Source organism: Cebus imitator, unplaced genomic scaffold (genome assembly GCF_001604975.1).
Source record: "Cebus imitator isolate Cc_AM_T3 unplaced genomic scaffold, Cebus_imitator-1.0 Scaffold111, whole genome shotgun sequence".
Taxonomy (NCBI): Eukaryota; Metazoa; Chordata; class Mammalia; order Primates; family Cebidae; genus Cebus; species Cebus imitator.
The window spans coordinates 5510177-5531137 of NW_016107426.1; the positions used below are offsets into that span (position 1 = coordinate 5510177).

The 20961-nt window shown below is 41.0% G+C and overlaps 1 non-coding gene across 1 annotated transcript; it reads left to right on the plus strand.

Annotated features, from left to right (window-relative positions):
* Positions 1-2914: 2914 nt before the first annotated feature.
* Positions 2915-3018, plus strand: LOC119472658. The gene has a single exon (XR_005201824.1). It is a non-coding gene; the product is annotated as a U6 spliceosomal RNA (small nuclear RNA).
* Positions 3019-20961: the final 17943 nt, after the last annotated feature.

Sequence of the window (20961 nt, forward strand, 5' to 3'; positions counted from 1 at the left end):
TTTTCATCACTGCTACAATCTCAGTACTTAGCAGTTCCTGGCACATGGTAAGTGTTTAATTTGTTGAATGAATGAATGAATGAAAATAAAATTGGAGCAGTTTTTGCTGCAAACCATGTCTCTTCAGGTGGCTTTGGTCCATTTCAACTAGAAAACTGAGATTGCCTTCTGGGCCCAAAAGATACCTGATGATGGACATATTTGATGTAAATGAAATAAAACCTCCTGCCTTGGACTAATTATAAGAAGCTATCTATAATTAGCTCATTGTTAAATTCATCAGCAAGCTGTTGCTACCTCAGGAATAAAGTTTAATTTCCCAAATGATTTTGGCAGTGCTGATAAGCCCATGGGCAATGGGCAATATTTAACTGATGGCAGACGTCAAAGAAAATGACTTGTTTGACTAAGATGCTGGTAAAATGTATTAATGAAACCTATCTTTTTAACTTATTGGCATGAATAAGCCAGATTCCTGACTGTAATTATTTTTTGAATCAGAAGTCTACATACTCCAAATTACACCCCCTAGCTGAGAGAACTTTCTGAAATGATAGAAAGGTTCAATACCTTGACTGGGATGGTGGTTACCTAGGTAAATATATTTATCCAAATTCATTGATTCACTTAAAACCAGTGCATTTAGCTGTGCATAAATTTTACCTCAATTTTTAAGTATATTCCTATATTGTTAATTCCATGGTCTACAACCCATCTTAAGAAGATTCATTTTGTAGGAGTAATGCATATTTTTATAGATAACTATCGGTTATTAAGGGAATGTGTATATCACAGGGACCAATCTTTGAACTGTATTTTTTGTCTGGAAGTATCTAACTAAAAACACTACATTCATACTTCCCATTATTATCATCGTTAATTTTTTTTAGTTTACACACAAATCACCTTGAAAATATGTTTGCTCTCTTCATGCAGTAAAATGAAGCCATAGTTGCAAAATCTATGCTCCCCAAATCTAAATATTAACAGCACAATCTCAAATGGAGGCAAAATTTACTTGAATATTTCCAGTTGCAGGGAGAATTTGCATAGAAAAAAAAAAAGTAATTTTTTTTTTGAGATGGAGTCTTACTCTTGTTGCCCAGGCTGAAGCGTAATGAATGGCCCGATCTCGGCTCACCGCAACCTCCACCTCCCAGGTTCAAGTGATTCTCCCGCCGCAGCCTCCCAAGTAGCTGGGATTACAGGCGTGCACCACCACACCCAGCTAATTTTTGTGATTTTAGGTGAGACAGAGTTTCATCATGTTGGTCAAGCTGGTCTCAAACTCCTGACCTCAAATGATCCACCTGCCTCGGCCTCCCAAAGTGCTGGGATCACAGACGTGAGCCACTGCCACCTGGCTGAATAAAGGTAAAAATTTTAATTGGAATTAAGTCAGGTGAAAACCCTATTCCTTAATGGGGGAAAATAAAGACACCTGCAGGTAATTATCACGATCATTAACACAAAGGGGAGCACAGGTAATGAACTACGACTACAGGCACTCAGCCTGACTCGGCAATATTGTAAATTTGAAATTCCAACAGTAAATTAGCTTTTAAAATTATTCCAGAACGATAACTTTATAAGATACTTTTCTGTGTCTAAATTGCTAGGAACGGACATCAAATTTTCCTAATAAGTGTACTTCTATAAAACTAGAATAAACATTTGCAACACTTCTACCTCGAATATCACAAAGCTGACCTCATTTATTATCCACTGCAATATAAAAGGGTTTTTTCACCTGAAGCCTCTCCAGGTGACAATGGGATGTGTGACGCTGGTATCCTTTCTCTCATCAGTACCAGCTCTCCTAACTTTATCCATGCACTTCACAGCACTTCGCACCCTCTGAAATTACGTCGTTCATGTTTGTTGGCTTGTTGATGGGCAGCCTCCTCCATTGCCATGTGAGTCCTCGGGGAGTGACACCTCGGCTCTCCTGTCTCTGCTGTGCTCCAGCATGTAGAACAGTGGCCTGGCACATAGTGGCCCACTGAATCACCAGATTCAGCCCCTCGAATGACGTGTGCAAGCCCTGGGAGAATGGCAGCCCACAGGGAACACGGAGAGAGCTGCGCGACCTCACCCCAAATGACTGTCTCTGGAGCCTCTGCAAAGAGACTCAGCCAGGGGAGCAGTGCCAGGGCCAAAGGAGCAGTGGACCAGAACAGGAGTGTGTGACTAGTGAGGGGAGGGGAGGGGAGGAAGGAAGGGATCGTCAGAGCCACACGGAGTGGAGAGAATGCCACAGACAGCAGGGTGCCTGCACTGGCTGAGGTCTAGGGACGGTGGCACACAGCAGTTCTGGAGTGGGTGGCCTGGGCAGAGCATACAGAAACAGTGTACAGGGAAATGATGCAGCAGCAGAGAGAGATGATGAGTTTGGGCCCGGAGCAGAGCAGGGACAGCAATACGAGAGGTAATGTGAGGCTCAGGGCGCTAATTCTCAGGTGCAGCCGAAGGACGTAGCTGCAACCCACCTGCACTGTGCAGTCACTACGCTGTGTGGGTATGTTCACTCCCGGATCTGTTGTAGTCCACAGACTACACAAATATATTCTATTCTGGAGAAACAGCATAGCTACTTCCCCTGGGTTCCTGTACTGCTCACACGCATTCCCCAGACAGCCCTCCAGAGTCCCCCTGGGTCTGTCTTCACCGTCCCTTCTGCCTGAAATATCCTTTCCATTTCCCATTTCCTTATGGCTAAATTCCACCTGCTTGTCAGAGGTCTTCTCAAACATTGCACCATCACAAGTTAAATTACTTCTTATGTTCTTTTAGAAGATGGGTATCTTTGAGGATCGAGATCAGCTGTATCCTTGGAAAGAGGCAGGGAGGTGTGATAGTTCTAGGTTTGAAGGTTGGGCCATCGGAGTTTAAGCCCGCAGAACAAATCACAGTGGTGCTCATTTCAGCAGCATGCATACTAAAGTCGGAATGCTACGGAGATTAGCATGGTCCCTGCACAACTACGACATGCAAATTGGTGAAGCATTTTGTAATTTTGGCCAGGTGCAGTGGCTGATGCCTGTAATCCCAGCAATTGGGAAGGCCAAGGCAGGAGGATTGCATGAGCCCAGGAGTTTAAGACCAAACTGGGCAACATGGTGAGACCCCTGTCTCTATAAAAAGTAAAAAAAATATAGCCGGGTTTGGTGGCACATGCCTATAGTCCCAGCTGCTTGGGAGGCTGAGGGGGGAGGATTGCTCAGCACATAAGGTGGAGGCTACAGTGAGCCAAGATCACGCACTGCACTCCAGCCTGACCAACACTGCATGCAGCACCAGGGGCTCTGTCCACTCCGTTTCCCTCCTGCCCTTAACCGTGGATTGAAGAGCTAACCAGACGGGATTGGTGGTAAGTTCAAGTTCCTCACACAGTCTTGGTGGAAGTGTCCTCCACTTCACGGTATCACTCAGTGTGAGAGAGGCTGGTTGGGGAAGAGATTAAGAAAAGAAGGGAGAGACTCATTCCAGTCCATGAAAATCTTGCCCACAGCCCTTCCTAAAATTAAATCCTAAAACTTCGTCGTTCCATTTTGAAACTACGTGGTACATCCTGCCATTTTCCCACCTCTAGGGAAAACCATTGTAATATTGAGGCCGAATGACACAAAGCACAGCCCCAGATTTGTGCCTTAATAATGTCAGAAGTTTCCAGCAGTCCTCTAATGAAGGTTCACCAATCTGAAAGGTTCTATTTAACTCTCTGCTTTTTCCACCAAATCTAAGGCAAACCACATTACCCCTGAGACCTGGAGTTCCATATGTTCTGATACCATTGCATCTGCAGCCTGAAGCATAGCAGTGTCTTTGAACTGTAGGCGAATTGCCCTAAATGTATCTACAACAGGCTTGGGGCAGCGGGAATGCCAGCAGAAGCTGCTGTCCTGGGCTATGTACTAGAATGTGAACTCCTTCCACTGCAGGATGAGTATGAGATGGGGGCTCACTGCCAGCATCACATGACAGAACCTCTGAAAGGTTCTGAGGCCTAGAGCTGAAGCACCTGCTCCTGAGAACCCAGGCACTGAGGCCCAGGTTCACCTCCTGAAGCCGCCCAGGAAGGGCTCTATGCTCCCCCAAAATATTCTGCAGCTGTAGGACTGAGTGGGGCCAAAGGGAAAAAGGGCCCAGATCAGACACCAGGAGGAGCCCCCTGGAAACACCCGGATTCCGGGGATACCTGTCTGACCTCACTTTCCTGTGGCTTCATGGCATTGAGGTCAGTACCCCAGGGGAGGATGAATCTGGGAGCCAGGGAGGTACAAAGAGCCAGGGCCAGGTGAGCAGGTAGAGAACAGGACAGAAGGCACAGGGCAAAGTTAACAACAAGTAACAGGCAGTACCCGGGAAAGTTTCCCGGGGTGAGGCCCAGACGAATCCAAACGTTGATACAGACAACCAAAGTTGTCGATAGGATGACTATGGCCCAGTTAGGGATACGGAGCCTATTTGGACAAGTAATCATAAATGCCAATTCATCTCCATGCTATTTCCGGCAAAACTAACGTCTTTGGCCTTAGAAGGTAGATAGCAAGATGTATGTGTGCCCATTCAATGACAGCTTGAATTGAGTTTCCTTTCACTTGAGAGGTGTAAGTATTCAGGATATATATATATATTATTTGTACCACACATCCTACGTATTATATATATAGATAAGTCAACCATATATATTATAGTCAATATTATATATATTCAACTATATATAATATATATTATATATATTGTGTGTAAGTTAGACAGAAGTGGCCTCATATATATAATATATATAATTGACTATATATAGTATATAATACCATATATAATATATACAATCAACTATATATAGTATATAATATCAAACATATAATATACATAGTCAGCTATATATTGTATATAATATATATCATCATATATAGTATTATACTATATATAGTTGACTATATATGGTTGATTTATATATTATATATTATATATAGTTGACTACATATATTATATGTATATAAGAGGCCACTTCTGTCTATCACTAACATACACACAAGTCTGAGAGACAGATACATAACACATCTAAAGGTATAAGTCTTTGGTTGATGGAGAAATAAGGAGAAAGACATAGAAACAGAAGGAAAGACTGGGAGTTACAGACCGAGAGAAAGAGAGAAAATGAGAGACGCTTTCAGAGATAGAGTTCTTCGTACAGGAAGAAGCCAAAGTCTTGTTTGTTTTTTGAGGGGGTTGGTGCACTTTGGATTTGGAAAGCCACGTCATAAAAACAATGTCCACATGTCTGGATTATGTTTAGGTTATCTGCACCCTCCGATCTTAGTGCAACAGGATTTGCCAGCGGACCATATCCACTGGAACAAAGACACAAGAAGGATTCGCATTCCTTCACACACATTGTCACACTGTGACCTCCAGGGTCCAAGGGCCACTTCTGTCTGTGACACGCCCATCTCCTGTCATTAGGCCTCCATGCCTTCAACCATGAAGAGTTTACTAACAGGGAGAAGGAAAAGGAGCTGGACACCTTTTGCAGTTCAGTAAAAGCCCCTTTAGTGGTTATGTTTTCTTTAGTATTGCTGTTTTCTATCTTTGTTACCTAAGGCTGCACTTGACTACAGGTGAGCTGAGGCTGCCTTGGTTGTGGTCATTAGGCTTCAGGATGTCATTGTTTGTTGATATGTGGGAGCACCGCTCACCCTCTTCCTTTGCTAAATACAATGCCTTTGAGTGAAGGGTCCTAACTGCTCGCCAAAACCCCCACTGAGTATCAGAGTGCTGAGGTATGCATGCTACGCTCCAATTTGGGTCACTTCAAAAGATAAATGCCGGAGGATGTTAGATCAGATTGGCCTGAAATTCTAGCTCTCATTTGTATAAGTAAATGTCATCTAACCCTTACCAACAGCATTGAACTAAAATGAGTAAGAATCGGGTTTCAGACAGAAATGACCAATGGAAATATTTGTGTCCGTGGATAAAGATTGTTAGAACTCTTCCATTTTGCTTTTGTTACAAAGCCCAAGTCTCGTCAAATACTGCCTACCTGTCAATGTAAAAACAATTAGTGGAAGAAGGGTCAATGCGCTATCAGAAAGATGAATTTTCATTTTAATAATTGTAGGGGAAATTAATTCATAAGAAAATGAGTTTAAAAGACAAATGAGCTGATTTCCACAAGCTGTCCAGAATAAACCATTACTTGATAATTCATGAGAATATCCAAAAGTAATCTGATATAAAGTATCTACCCTTCATCCAGACAAACATTCCTTTCTGCCCTGATTTCTTCCTCCCATTTATCATTTCTAACTCAACAAGGTATATAATTATCTACACAGAGAATTTGTGACCCCAAACTGTCTTCTGAGAAATCCCATAGGAATGTGTAGCGGCACTGAATGTCTTTACTTATTAAGACTATTCCTGCAACCCACAATTAATCTATTCATTCTTTTCTTCATTCAGAAAATATTTACCGATAACTACTATGCTCCAGGCATTGATTCTGCTGAGAATGCAATGGGGAATAATATAAACAGGCTCCCTGCCTTTGTGAAACTTACAGTCTGCTAGGAGAGAAGCTACTAATCATCAAAAAATCATATAAATAGGCCAGGCGCAGTGGCTCACGCCTGCAATCCCAGCACTTTGGGAGGCTGAGGCAGGCAGATCACCTGAGGCTGGGAGTTCAAGACCAGGCTGGCCAACACAGTGAAACCCCGTCTCTACTAAAAATAGAAAAATCAGCCAGGCATGGTGGTGTATGCCTGCAGTCTCAGCTACTCAGGAGTCTGAGGCAGGAGAATCCACTTGGTAGAGGATTGCAGTAGAGGTTGCAGTGAGCCGATATTATACCAATGCACTCCAGCCTGGGCAACAGAGCAAGACTCTGCCTAAAAAAAAAAAATTGTTTGTGTATGTGTATATATATATATATATTTACATATATAAATGTAAGTGTGAGTTTCGTATTGCTGTTTTCCATATATATGTTTATATATAAATGTACAGATTTATGTTTATATATGTATACATATATTTATATATAAATGTAGTAGAGATGGGGTTTCACCTTGTTAGTCAGGCTGGTCTCGAACTCCTGACCTCAGGTGATCCACCCACCTCGGCCTCCCAGAGTGCTGGGATTACAGGTGTGAGCCATCATGCCCACCTGAGCCCCAGTGTCTATATCTGCAAAATGGCAATAATAACAGCAGGTACTACACAGGACGAACAGCACTTGGCATGTGGAGAGCCTAAAAATCTTAGCCACTGTTATCATCAGCAACATCATGACCATCTGCCTTCATGGATCACCTGGAATTCTAATGCGTGACATGACTTTGTGGTCTGGACTCTCAAGACCTGTCTTTGACAATCTACACTGACAGTTGAGAATACTGCCAAGAGGAGTCCTAAGAGGACCTGCCTTGATATACCTGAAGATACCTTCCTCCCCAAAGAGCAAGTCACACACGAGAAATTCTCACAAAATAGAGCTGAACTCCTGTCAGAACATCTGGATTTGGAGCAACTGTGGCATTTACTGTGCGAACTCTGGGGACCTGTACGCTATCCCTGCGGTGTCATCAAAGCCCTGGAAATTGACAGGTAACTAATCTATTTTATGGACTTGCAGGATGAATTGCGACTGCCAGAGCTGAGACATGAAGCATGTTCTCTAGCGCTGGGACCTCCGGAATATGCCATCCAATAACAACACCACGACAAATGCCTCCTCCTAGTGTCTATACGTCAGGACACTGGAGGGCTTGGGATATTGAGGTGGGTGACAATGAGAATGAGGATAGTGGCTTTAAGGCTCTAACACCACAAAGCAGTCCACGGGTGGCCTAAGAATTTCAAGTGGATCTCTGCTGGTATCATTAATACATGTTCACCATACAATCTATTCAGTAGCTAACCATTGGAATACATACACACACACACGCAGAGAGAGACAGAGAGAGAGAGAGAGAGAGAGAGAGAGATTTCCAAAGGACCAACATTAAATTCTCAGATACAGTATAACTAATAAGGAGAAAGAATGCTTTCCTAATTTCCTTCCCATCTTACAAGATCAACCATCTCACAATGGAGCTGATACTTCACATTTTTGGCCAAGTTTATTTTGTTCTTTTTACCCCAGCCTGTTTTAAATTGTGCTCCTTCAGGTCTACCAAAAACAAGCAACAGTCCCATTGTTAAGCCATATTGTTAGAATTACCAAAAGACAGCCTATAAGGAGCCCCCTCAAACTTTTCTTAAAATGGGAAAGAGTTTGTTTAATTCTGCCCAGAAAACACAGCTTGGCTCTTCGTATTCTTAGAAAAATATTTGGAACAAGAAGTTGTAATAAAAGCTTCTTCAATTCTTAAATGCATGAAACATAGCTAAATTCAGACATACAATTTTTATGCATCATTGAGTTTCCTGGTAAGAGATCCTTGAAACTCTAGAACTTCCTAAAGGTAACAACAGGTTCTATGTGCCATTTTAAAGATTTTTAAATATCTAATGGAAATCATATACTTCGTCACCAAAAGGGAGTCTATGATATCTACAGCAAGTTTCTTTGGTTTGGGTGAGAATTATAGCAATTCAGTGTTGAATATCTATTATTGGACTTTCATCACAATAGTTAACTGGTAGCTATAATTGTCTTTGCTTATTAAAATGAAAAAACTTGGCCGGCTGCAGTGGCTCACGCCTGTAATCCCAACACGTTGGGAGGCTGAGGGAGGTGGGCAGATCACCTAAGGTCAGGAGTTAGAGACCAGCCTCACCAACATGGTAAAACCCCATATCTACCATAAATACAAAAATCAGCAGGCGTGTTGGTGCATGCCTGTAGTCCCAGCTACTCCGGAGGCTGAGGCAGGAGAACTGCTTGAACCCAGGAGGCAGAGGTTGCAGTGAGCCGAGATCACACCACTGCACTCCAGCCTGGGCGATAGAGTGAGGCTCCATCACAAAAAATAAAAATAATAAATAATAAACTGGAAAAACTCAGAATTACTTAATAAATACAACTTAATGGGGGGAAAAGTCTTTCAAAATTTACAGATCATGGGGCAAGTGGACTTTAGGTATTAACAATGTTGGAAATCATACTTCCCTGTCTCCTGAAACAACACGTTAAATAAAGCAGCTGCTTTCCGGCTTTGTAGCGATATAAGCAGGCATTCTTATGCTGACAAATTTTTGTTTTGTTTTCTGTGTTTGTGTTTACAGTTGAAAACATCTCTTCCTTTGCATCCACAAAGTTATAATTAATCAGGTATTCCACTTAAAGCCATGTAGGAGTTCATCTATTGTTGCATGATTTTGAAAACATGCTATCTCTTTTGATGACTATGATATTATTAATCAGCTAATTATCATCATTGGAAAAATATGTGCCCAAGTCGTTTTACAAACACCTTCTCAAAACAAAGTAATTTAAACTCTTAAAATGTGTGTGTTATTTTCAAATAAGATGCATTTTTGCGTGTAATTGTTCAGCTCCGAGCAATGGTAACAATAAGTATAGGACCGCCCAGGAATTGTGTGTCACCTTGCTGACTTCTGATGTTTTTGTGACTCCCTCCAAGCTCAGCACAAGGTATTTGTCTGTCAGCAATGGTCAGCTAAATGATCAGCTGACACAGCTCTTCACTCCATGGGTCACTGGCAGAACAGACAGGTTCAAATATACAAGATGTTGGCGCTCCCTCTTCCTGAATGCCTTTCTTACTTCATTAAGCTTTAAGCTTAGCTGTTTGTGTAGAAAAATAACACACATTCGCACTCAAAAATATAAACTCACTGCTAAAATGCAATCTATTAATCTATCTATAGAAATTATCTATATCTAATCTGTAGAAATAATTTACAGACTGATTCCCAAGGAGTTTTTTTTATAAGGCTAAGATGAGAAGATTTTTCAACTGTGTTTTATTTTGAGGAAGGTTTATCCATACATTCATATAATTATGACACAGATGTACCCAAGTGTGACTCAAATGTGGTCACAATTATCCATTCTTCCTCTCTAAATCATACCAATCAATGTAGCAAATATCAACCATAACTTATCAAAACAAATATTGACCAGTAAAATATATTTGGCATTTTCTCAATGCATTGTAAAGCAAGTGTTTGACTTAGTGCCGTGGTATTATATTTCTCTGGGGATGGTTGAGAAAGACCAGCAAGTAGAAAAAAAAAGAAGCATGACTTGGAGCAACATGGGAATAATGCAAGCCCTGATATTAAACAGAAATCTTTATTAAATATAATTGGCAATCGTCTTTCTACTGAGAGTCTATTAAACATGAGATTTAGCCTTCTGCTTTCTGGGAAATCAGAAATCCCTTCTCCTTAGTTAATCATTTCATTCCAAGTGTCTGATACTTGGTGCTCATAAATGTTTGTTGATGAATGAATGGAGTTTGAAAGAACCTTAGAAAATCTTTTCAACAAAAAACTTCATTTCACAGAGGGGGATGTTGAAAACCAAAGAAACTATGTGCTTTTACTACATCTTGCTGGCACTTCTTGGAGGAGGGCCAGCTCCTCCCCTCTCAAAGGAAGGTTGGTATTGTTTTTATTCCAGAACTCTATTTCCTTTAGAAGTGACAGGGTTAAAAGTGGCCACTCCTAATGTGAGATGTGTTTTCCTTTTAGCCTACATCCCTGTAGTACCAGAATAGTTTCTCTGAGAGAATTCTTTGCACTAAGATTGCCCCAACTATGCTTCTCTTGAAGTGATCATAACTGCTGATGAAGGCTGAGGGGTGGGACCAAGGCGACCCCGCCAGCCCAAAATAAACGGAAACACTGTGAAGTTGGAGGAATTTTAAAAGTCGCTTTGGTGAAATAGAAAGTATAATTGAAAGCTAAGGATATATTTAGATAGAAAAGATCCTATCCCAATGCTTGGTTTCCATGGTGTTAAAATGTAATCGAAAATCTTTATTATATAAAGGAAACGCATTTCCTTTCTCATTTTGAATATGCTTGAGGGCAATGGCATGAGAAGACATTGTCACTGTACAAAACAGAAATGTATCCTTTGCACATGGTTTTGTACTGAAAGGACAAACCTAAAATCGCATATTGAAGATCTAAACCAATGTATGGATTCTATACACTGAAGGGAGAGGTTTAATAACCTGCTATAGCGTTATGGCCAAAATATACACATCCATAAACCTAAGAGGCTGAACCTCAGCCTGTCAGGACAATGGAAATGAGACCCAAAGACAGAATTTTCATCTTCCCATTGTTACAAGGCATCCAGCTACGTGTGGCCCGAGATGGGCAACATTCAGACCAGATAGAACACACCCTACACTCCAGGCACTTAGGATCAAAGACAACACCAACACAACTGCACCAAGTGGCGCAGGGACAATCTGACACACATAAACCAAATAAATTAATACTTACGTTCCCACTAATTTTCATTACACACAGTATAAGTCTGTTTCACGGGGAAGCGGTGGAAGGAGGGAGAAATGTCCTGGGCTTATTTGTGCAGACAGCTTTGAGCCTGAAAGAACTTGTGACCTATTGCAAATATATTCAACATGATATCATGACGGTGCTGGGCATTCCAGAAGACCCTGATTGCAGAGGAAATTGATGACCGAGTGAGGTGAAGGTATTGTAAACAGGAAACAGCAGCCTGGGAGAATGCTCAGGAGTGAGATTGAGATGATCTGACAGGTTCCTGGATAGATGTGCTTGAGAGGCCTGAGAGCCTGAGGCTACAGGAAAGCTGGGAAGATGAGGGAAAGGCAGGCTCTACACAGACAGCACTGCAGCCCCAAGGTGAAGAGGTTGGTCCTGACCCTACAGACAGCATCTACTGGACTCCTAGTTTGCCTGGATGAGCCTTTGAGAATTCAGGAGTATTTTTCACTTTGATACGCTTGGTTAGAAGCACTTTGAAGGTAAGAGCAATAATCTCCTGTTCTGACTGCATTTATACACATGTGGAAAAAACAAAAACAGGGTATTCAGACACATGGCCAGACCTCCCGGGAACCTGGGAAAACCAAACCGTCAGGCTCAAGGGAGTTTTAAGGCCTGAACTGGAAGGACACTCTAGATCCAAGGACCCTCCAGAGGTGAAGTTATTTGTCCCCATAAGAGTACCTAGTAGCTGGAACTGCAGGCGTGGACCACCATGCCTGGCTGATTTTTGTTTTGTTTGTTTGTTTTAGTAGAGATGGGGTTTCACCATGCTGGCCAGGCTGGTCTCGAACTCCTGACCTCAGGTGATTCACCCACCTCAGCCTCCCAAAGTGCTGGGATTACAGTCATGAGCCACCACACTGGGTCCATGTCACCTACTCTTGACCTGGCTATCCTTCAGAACTTCAGATAGCATCCTGTTATTCTTTCATAACACCTTTTGTCATTTTGTTCATAATTTATAACAGTGTTCATAACACTAGTTATAATTGCATGTTAATTTCTATGCTAATTTGTAACTGTCTATCTCATAACTATAAGCTCCGTGAGAACCAGAACCAAGCCTAATTTTTTCTGGCCACACACCCAGCATTTAACAGAGTGTCTGGCACCTGGAAGGTATCCAATAAATGTTTCTGAAAGAATACTTTCATAGAATTTAGAACAGGTAAGAGACAAAGAAGTTCAGCCCATGTCATCTAACTAAAAGTAGACATTACACCAGAAAAAAATCCTTACCTAAAACAAAGTTTTATTTCTAAATCATGAAGCAAAATGACCACACCTGGCTTTCATATGCTGGTTTTGGTTGGGCAAAACCTTCCTAACTAAATGCTTTATATAGAAAAGATAGTCTTTCCATTCACTAACAAAAAGAGATCACAATGATATGTGCGAATGTATCTATTAAGTAATTGCATAAAAGATAGCTGAAAGGCAAAATGAGCATAAAATTTAGAAGGAGGATGAGCCACTATGCCTGTCCCAGCACTTTGGGAGGCCAAGGCGGGCAGATCATGAGGTCAAGAGATCAAGACCATCCTTGCCAACACGGTGAAACTCCGTTTCTACTAAAAATACAAAAATTAGCTGGGCATGGTGGCGCATGCCTGTAATCCCAGCTACTCGGGAGGCTGAGGCAGGAAAATCACTTGAACCCAGGAGGCGGAGATTGCAGTGAACCAAGATTGTGCCACTGCACTCCAGCCTGGCAACAGAGCAAGACTCCATCTCAAAAAAAAAAAAAAAAAAAAAGTGTACGCTCATATTCTCCTAGTGGAACTATAAATTGGCACATTTCTGTAAGACAATTTAACAGAATATACCAATAATCTTTAAAATATTTATGTGTTTTAGACCAAGTCAGATCATTCTAGTAATTTCTCCTGTAAAGAAAAAAGTGAGATTATTTTTTAAATCATTCTCATGGGTAGTGTTATATGTTAGAGGAGAAAAATACAGAACAATCTTAAAGTCCAAAAATAAGGACTGGGTGTGGTGGCTCACACATGTAATCCCAGCACTTTTGGAGGCCGAGGCGGGTGGATCATGAGGTCAGAAGATCGAGACCAGCCTGGCCAACATGGTGAAACCCTGTCTCTACTAAAAATACAAAAATTAGCCCGGTGTGGTGGCACTCACCTGTAGTCCCAGCTACTCAGGAGGCTGAGACAGGAGAACCACTTGAATGAGGGAGGTGGAGGTTGCAGGGAGCTGAGATTGTACAATTGCACTCCAGTGTGGGTGACTGAGCAAGACTCCATCTCAAAAAAAAAAAGAAAACAAAGTATGTCTACCTTGTCAGCCTTGTCTTTTATGACCACTGCTTCAGTCAAATGGTCTTCTCTCATCCCTCCAAAATACCACATTCTTTCCCATCTGCACATCTTTGCTTATACGGATCCTTCTACCTAGAATTCTCATCTTTTTCTCCAAGAGCAAGCTTCAATCGCTCCATCTCTGTAAAGGCTTCCCTGTCTTACTATGTTGATCTTCAGCCATCACTTTTTTTCTGAACTTCTGCCCTTCCTCAGTTAGTGGCATTATATGCCATTTCCCAAGGGCATAAATCATCTCCTTTAATCTTCAAACCTCCCTGGGAGATCTACATTATTATATCATTTTGTTGGTGAGGATACTGTGTGAATCAGAGAGATTAGGTCACTTGTACAAGACACTGTTTCATCACTCTTCAATTATTTCATGTTTTTACATGCTTCATCTCTTCACCAAGATCATAAGCATATTGTTTTCCAGGATCTTATTTTACACAATAGTATCTTACTCATCTGATATTCAAGAATTAATTTTTGCCATAATTTTATTTTCCAATTGTTTGCTTTAATTATCACAGTATTGTATAGTAACCACTTTTAATCATTTTAGCAGTTCCCTGTCTTCTTAAACTGAGTATTGTGAGCCTAACTTTTTCTCCAATATGTGGAATCGATATAAATGTCAGTTGTACCAGCTGTAACACAATGACACTCTCAGAGACTATCTAGGAACAGAGTAATTTGCTCTTGTACCAAATGTCGGCTACAGAATCCTGGCATGTGTTACATAAGTATTACCAGGTAGTCTCATGTATCTAATTCCTTTCCTCTCCTCCCTCCTACTCTAAAATGAACAGATGAGCTCATTTTAACAAGTACAGTATCATGTCTATGCATTTCCAGCTGCATCTGTCTGTTGACAAAAGGAACTTAGTACTGAAACACAACTGGACTGACTGTAATTAAAACTGTAATGAAAAATGAGCAATTTAAATAATGGGTCAGATAACAAAAATCTGTTTTACTTCAAGGATCCTCTTATAAGATTTAAATATCGCAAATTTCCTGTTAAACTCTTGCTTTATTGATAGACTATATATTATATATTATACGTACTCAGACACATACATATACTGCAATTATTGCTACTGAACGTCTATTCAGACTCATTTGTTGTAAGATTAGACTTAGTTTTCCAAGTTTGCCTTATGAAAGGAATTGACAAGACTTTTGGAAATATTCAATATAATAGTTTGAAATATTCAGATTCCAGGACTTCCCCATGGAAAATCTGATTCTGTTTATGTAGGTTGGAATCTGAGAATCTATGGCTTTTTAACAAGCATTCTAGATGATTCCAAGGTCTTCCCACAAATCTAACTAATCTAATTGGGGTTTACGGGCAAACTACTCTCTCAGTTCCTGCATATCAACATATTTTTTTAGCTCTTCTCAACAGGAGACTATCTTAGCTGGGTATAGAACCGTTTCCCTTCCTTTGAAAATGATGAGTGCTTACGAAGGGTCTGTTGTCAGTGGTAGCAGTGAACAAACAAGTCTTCTGTTCTCATGGTGTTCATATTCCAGCGGGGGGGAAGGTACAATAAACAAACAGAGATAAGCAGGTAAGTGCTATAACTCACAGGAAATAAAGTAAATATGGCAGATAAAAAATGATCCAGGAAAGGGTTGCTATTTTATTAAAATGTAGGGGGTTAGAGAAGGCCTCCTTGATAAGCTAATACCTGAACAAAGATCTGAGACAAGGAGGGCACCAGGTGAGGCTGGGTGAAGTCTGTTCTAGGCCAGATGCAAGGCAGCTGTTGTGACTGGCACCGTGTGAGCAAGGGCAGAAGGGTCAGAGACTGTGAGAAAGGAAAGGAGAGACGGGAAACTCTCAGGGATCTGGAGCACAGAAGTGATGTGTTGTGACGCTTGTGATCTGACCATCCAGCTGAGAGATCACGGTGGCTTGAATCCATCATCGGCACAAAGTTTCACTGGTTCGTTGCTCTTTTCTCTCAGAGGAATTAGATTACAATGATTTCATCTCAGTTTTCTATGGATGCTATATATCATTGCCTTCTGGCTTCCACGTTTCAAATGAAAAGAACAAGGACACTCTACCTCTTTTCACTTAATTTTAAGTAGCTTGTTCTTTCTGTTTTTGTTCTTGTTGTTGCTGTTTGTTGTTATTTTAAGACAGATTTTTGCTCTTGTTGCCCAGGCTGAAGTGCAGTGGTACGATCTCAGCTCACCTCCACCTCCGCCTCCTGGGTTCAAACGATTCTCCTGCCTCAGCCTCCGAAGTAGCTGGGATTACAGGTGCACACCACTACACCTGAATAATTTTGTATTTTAGGTAAAGATGGGGGTTCTCCATGTTGGTCAGACTGGTCTTGAACTCCTGACCTCAGGTGATTTGCGCACCTGGGCCTCCCAAAGTGCTAGAATTACAGGCATGAGCCACTGCGCCCGGCCATGTTCTTTCTGTTTGTAAACTTGTAAGAATCTCCTGTTTATCCTTGAACTAATATTTCCAATGAAGCAGACAAAGTCTGTAGGATAGAGTTGAGTTGTCAAATCAAGCTTAGAAAAACACAAAATTGGGAATAAGAAAACAATTGGAAGCCCGGAACCTAAGCACATATGCCAAAATGGGCTAAGGACAAAAACTCATCTTTTGAAGGAAGTTCCTGGGGCCTTCACGTGGCTGCAGGGCAGTTGCCCTTCCCCGGTCAGCGTCAGCTCAAACCAGTTAACCTGAATCCCAGCCCCCAAGCTGTGCTAACCTCCTACGTCTTATGATTTTACTATCACTTTCCTTTGGGAAAAAAAAACACAAAACACGTGGTCAGAGTTATACTTGGGACCACTTCACTGGCCACATATGTTGACAAATTTAAATTCTGTATGTCTACTTTCATCTCTATTCATAAGCATCTGTTCTAGATACTTACTTAGTGCTTAGATAGATCTAAGTATCTATTCACCATATCTGTGGTCCTGAAAGAACTTGGATATATTTATTCAAATGTATAAGTAGAAATTCTGCTTTATTTAGATGCATTTCTTGATTTTTTGTTTCATATTTGGCTAAAAGCTGAGTTCATTCATGTCTATAAAAAGTTGATCTCATTTTGGATGTAGGCAGGGAAGAGCCTTGAAGAACGTATTTATGCCTTGTGCTGTTTGGTGGGGGAGGGGGAGAAGGAGCAGGGAAGCCTGGCTGAATAAAGGGTAAGTGAAAAAAATGAGACAAGTCTCCTCCATCTCCCATGAAGGGTGAATTAGAGCACAGACTCGGGAAACTATGTCAAGAAATGAGCAAGTGTCTGATGGGAGACTGCTGTAGGAAAGCAAATGACTGTCACATCTGATAATGATCTGCAGAAAGATAAACATGTGCTAAAGACAAATCACTTCTCATTCTCTTCTCTGTGTCCTTCCCTCCTCTGCCTCCTCAGCTAGTAGAATCTGCCTTGCTCCCACTCCCTCCCTTTCACCCACAATAGCTGCATTTTTTTTCTCTCATCCATTCTATGAATATCTTCATCTGCTATTTCTGTGTTTTCAGATGAAGAAATACTTCAGTGCATGCCGTGTGCAGCCCAGAAGATACACAGGCAATTGTAGATGAAGCTAACAGACCGGGCGACACCAAGAACACGAGCACCAAGAGAACTACGTGGGCAAGATGCCCAGCAGTGGGCAGAAAATGGAGAACAACATCCAAAGAGCCACCTGGAGAGCAGATGGGGACCGGGGACCAGAATGCTCTTCCCAAATCAAACAGAAAATAGGAAGGCTGTCCAAAGATTTGGGGAGCCAGGAGAGTGAGCAGGGCAGAAGGGATTGTGACCACTGAGCTCCCTTTCTAGAGAATGCATCCAAAGCAGGGCCAGGCAGATTGGGGGTGGGAGAGGAGAATTCACATTAAGTGTTTAGAATGTGCCAAATGGGTTCTAGTGGAAAATCTCAAAAGATGCCACCATTTCCAACTTTAAAATGCCCTTCTTCTTCCATGTCTGTATTTGTTTCTGGAATCCAAGCACAATAAAATATTCATCATGGAGAGTTTTTGACGGTAAAAGAGCATCCCAAGTAAGATCTTCTGATGTTGTACTGTCACCCTTTGTGGAATTTTCTCCCTCTCATTTCATTCTTTATTAGGTTGGAATTGGGATAAAAGAGTTGAATGGGTCATAAGGTCCTATTCCAAGTAATTAGAGAGTTTTTTCTTTTATCTAAATGTGCTTGTTAAAGTATATCAGTGTCAGCCAGGTTAATTGAAACTTTAATACATAATTGATGTTAATTTATGGCCCTTTTTGTTCCAGGATGCTACTGCAGACCTTAAAGTCAGGATACAGTTTTCTTGTTATTAATTATATACAGAAAGCCAATATCCCCTTTGAGAAGAGGGCCATGTCATCTGTAGCTTATTAAAGGTACAGTGTGTCAGCCATAGGTCACTTTTACTGCTTAAGTCCCTGGTAAACTCCATATGACTCCATAATAATGTAATACACTAATCACAGTAAATGAAAATTAGAATTTTAAGCTCATAATGTACTGTATATTAAAATGTTTAACATACAGTGTTTTAAAAAGTATTATGTTTCTATGGATCCCTTGTATTCCACAGGGCCACAGAAACCTAGAATCATTTTGGAAATCGGTACGCCATCTTGAAACCAAAAATGTCTCCATAAATATGAAGGCAATAGGACTGCAGTGACTGAGGCTGCCTCGAAGTCAGAATGCCAGATGAAAGCTTGGATTTGCTTGCAGACTTTCCGTTGAAATTCTAATTCCTGGTCAGTCACTTTTTTAGAGACAGACAGAAAAAATGGCGTGTCCCAAATCCAATTAAAGGTTCTGTGTTCTAATTTTCTTCTATTGCAAGTAATTCAGTAGATGAAAGTACGGGATCGTGCAAGACTTCTAAGCCACATAGGCCCACGTGTTGTCCAGATGGACTTAGCCAAAACCTTGAGCAAGAAACTGAAGGAAAGGCCGGGCACGGTGGCTCAAGCCTGTAATCCCAGCACTTTGGGAGGCCAAGGTGGGTGGATCACGAGGTCAAGAGATCGAGACCATCCTGGTCAACATGGTGAAACCCCGTCTCTACTAAAAATACAAAACATTAGCTGGGCATGGTGGCATGTGCCTGTAATCTCAGCTACTCAGGAGGTTGAGGCAGGAGAATTGCCTGAACCCAGGAGGCAGAGGTTGCGGTGAGCCAAGATTGCGCCATTGCACTCCAACCTGGGTAACAAGAGTGAAACTCCGTCTCAGAAAAAAAAAAAAAAAAAAAAAAAATGAAGGAAAGGCTAAGCCCAGGAGCGTGAACTTATTTGATGAATAGCAGTACTCGATTTATGGATGGCTAAAAGATGCTAAATTTGCCAACATTGCTTTGTGACTTTTCCATTTTGAAAGAGTGAAGAATGGATGACTTTATACAAATCTAATGCTTTGGAATTTTTCTAATATGTCACCATGTTGATGTTCAACTTAACATTGCCATGATGGGGTCAGATATGACATAACGTGATAAATAGCAGGAGGGTCTCACAATGGAACATGACACAACATGACGTGTCAAGTTTCTTTTGAACCTTTCTCAGGATCCAATATCAGCCAAAAGGAGGTCATTTTAATTATCAGATGATTAATTAATTAGTTAATTGTCAGAGGTAGATGAATCCAAAGACAATGTGGTTCTGTACGTGCACGTTTGTACAGAGGAGAATGTGACTTTTTAAAATGTACCTAGCTGAATTAAAAGATACTAAAATTTAAGAACGTGACCCATTGTTTATACATTCATGAACTAGGGTACATTATGCCAGATGCTGTGTGAGAAACATGTTCACAAGTAGAGAATCATCCCTGCCCTCAAAGGGCTGATGTTCAAGTTGAAAAGCTTTCTTTAAAACAGTCCGGACATCTAGAGAATGCTCAATAATTTTTTTTTAAGTTGACACCTAAGGAGCAGTTTTAAGGCAATGAATTTTTAAAAATGAACTATTTCCAGTACTTTGCCACTGTTTGCTTTTTATGGGAAGCTGTCATTTTACAGGAACAAGGGAAACTGCAAAGTAATTTTTTTAATCTTAGTAATGAAACTCAGTATCACTCTATGAGTTAGATGTAAACCAAAAAAAAAAATTAAAATCCCGTGTAAAACATTAATAAATCAGTTTTTAAAGTTATTGTCTACTTTTCATTTTTCTGCTAAAAGCAGAAATGCATGACATAACAAATACTTCATTTTCCAAAATCTTATAAGCTTCATGTAAGAGGCTGCCAATATTGTAAGTTCCTATACACATATTTAGAAGGGATTTTTGGCAATCAATGGTAATTAATATATCATGAAAAATCGTTGTCAAGTGCATTTCTTTTTATATTTTTTTTTTCTGTTGAGACAGAGTCTCGCTCTGTCACCCAGGCTGCAGTGCAGTGGCACGATCTCTGCTCACTGTAACCTCTGCCTCCCCAGTTCAAGTGACTCCTCTGCCTCGGCCTCCTAAGTAGCTGGGACTATGGGCGTGTGCCACCACGCCCGCCTAATTTTTTGTATCTTAGTAGAGACGGGGTTTCACCATGTTGGCCAGGAAGGTCTCGGTCTCCTGACGTGATCTACTGGCCTCGGCATCCCAAAGCGCTGGGATTATAGGCGTGAGCCACTGCGCCTGGCCAAATGCATTGCTTAAAGTATCTATTTGCATGAGATTTTGTCCTAGGCATTATAAAACAAAATAAGCACGTAGTGAATGTTCTACAGTCTAAGATGTAAAGTACTTTTCATCATTCTAAACTAATAAAGCAGTTTTTGTTTTATTCCCCAACATTTGTAATTAGTTCTGTTGACCTTTCTGGGCCTGTCTTCATCTGCAAAATGAGAATATACTCCCTGCTCACAGAGCCCTGTGTTAGCAACAACTCTAAGTCGTTCGTGCTGTTTTCTAACCAGAGCATGTTAAAATCTAAGATTACAAGAGTATTCGGAGAAATTTTAAGATGAGAAAAGAGCTAAAGTGAACTTTAGTTGTGTGAGCTAAAATAGTAAAGCCTCCCAGGACTTCATCAATACAGCTGAAGCAATAGTAATTCATTGCCTTTTCAGGTGCTTTTCAGAGCAATGTTATTCTCAATCCTTTGCTTTCTCTTATGTCCGCTGCTAATCCAACAGCAAGTTCTGCATGTT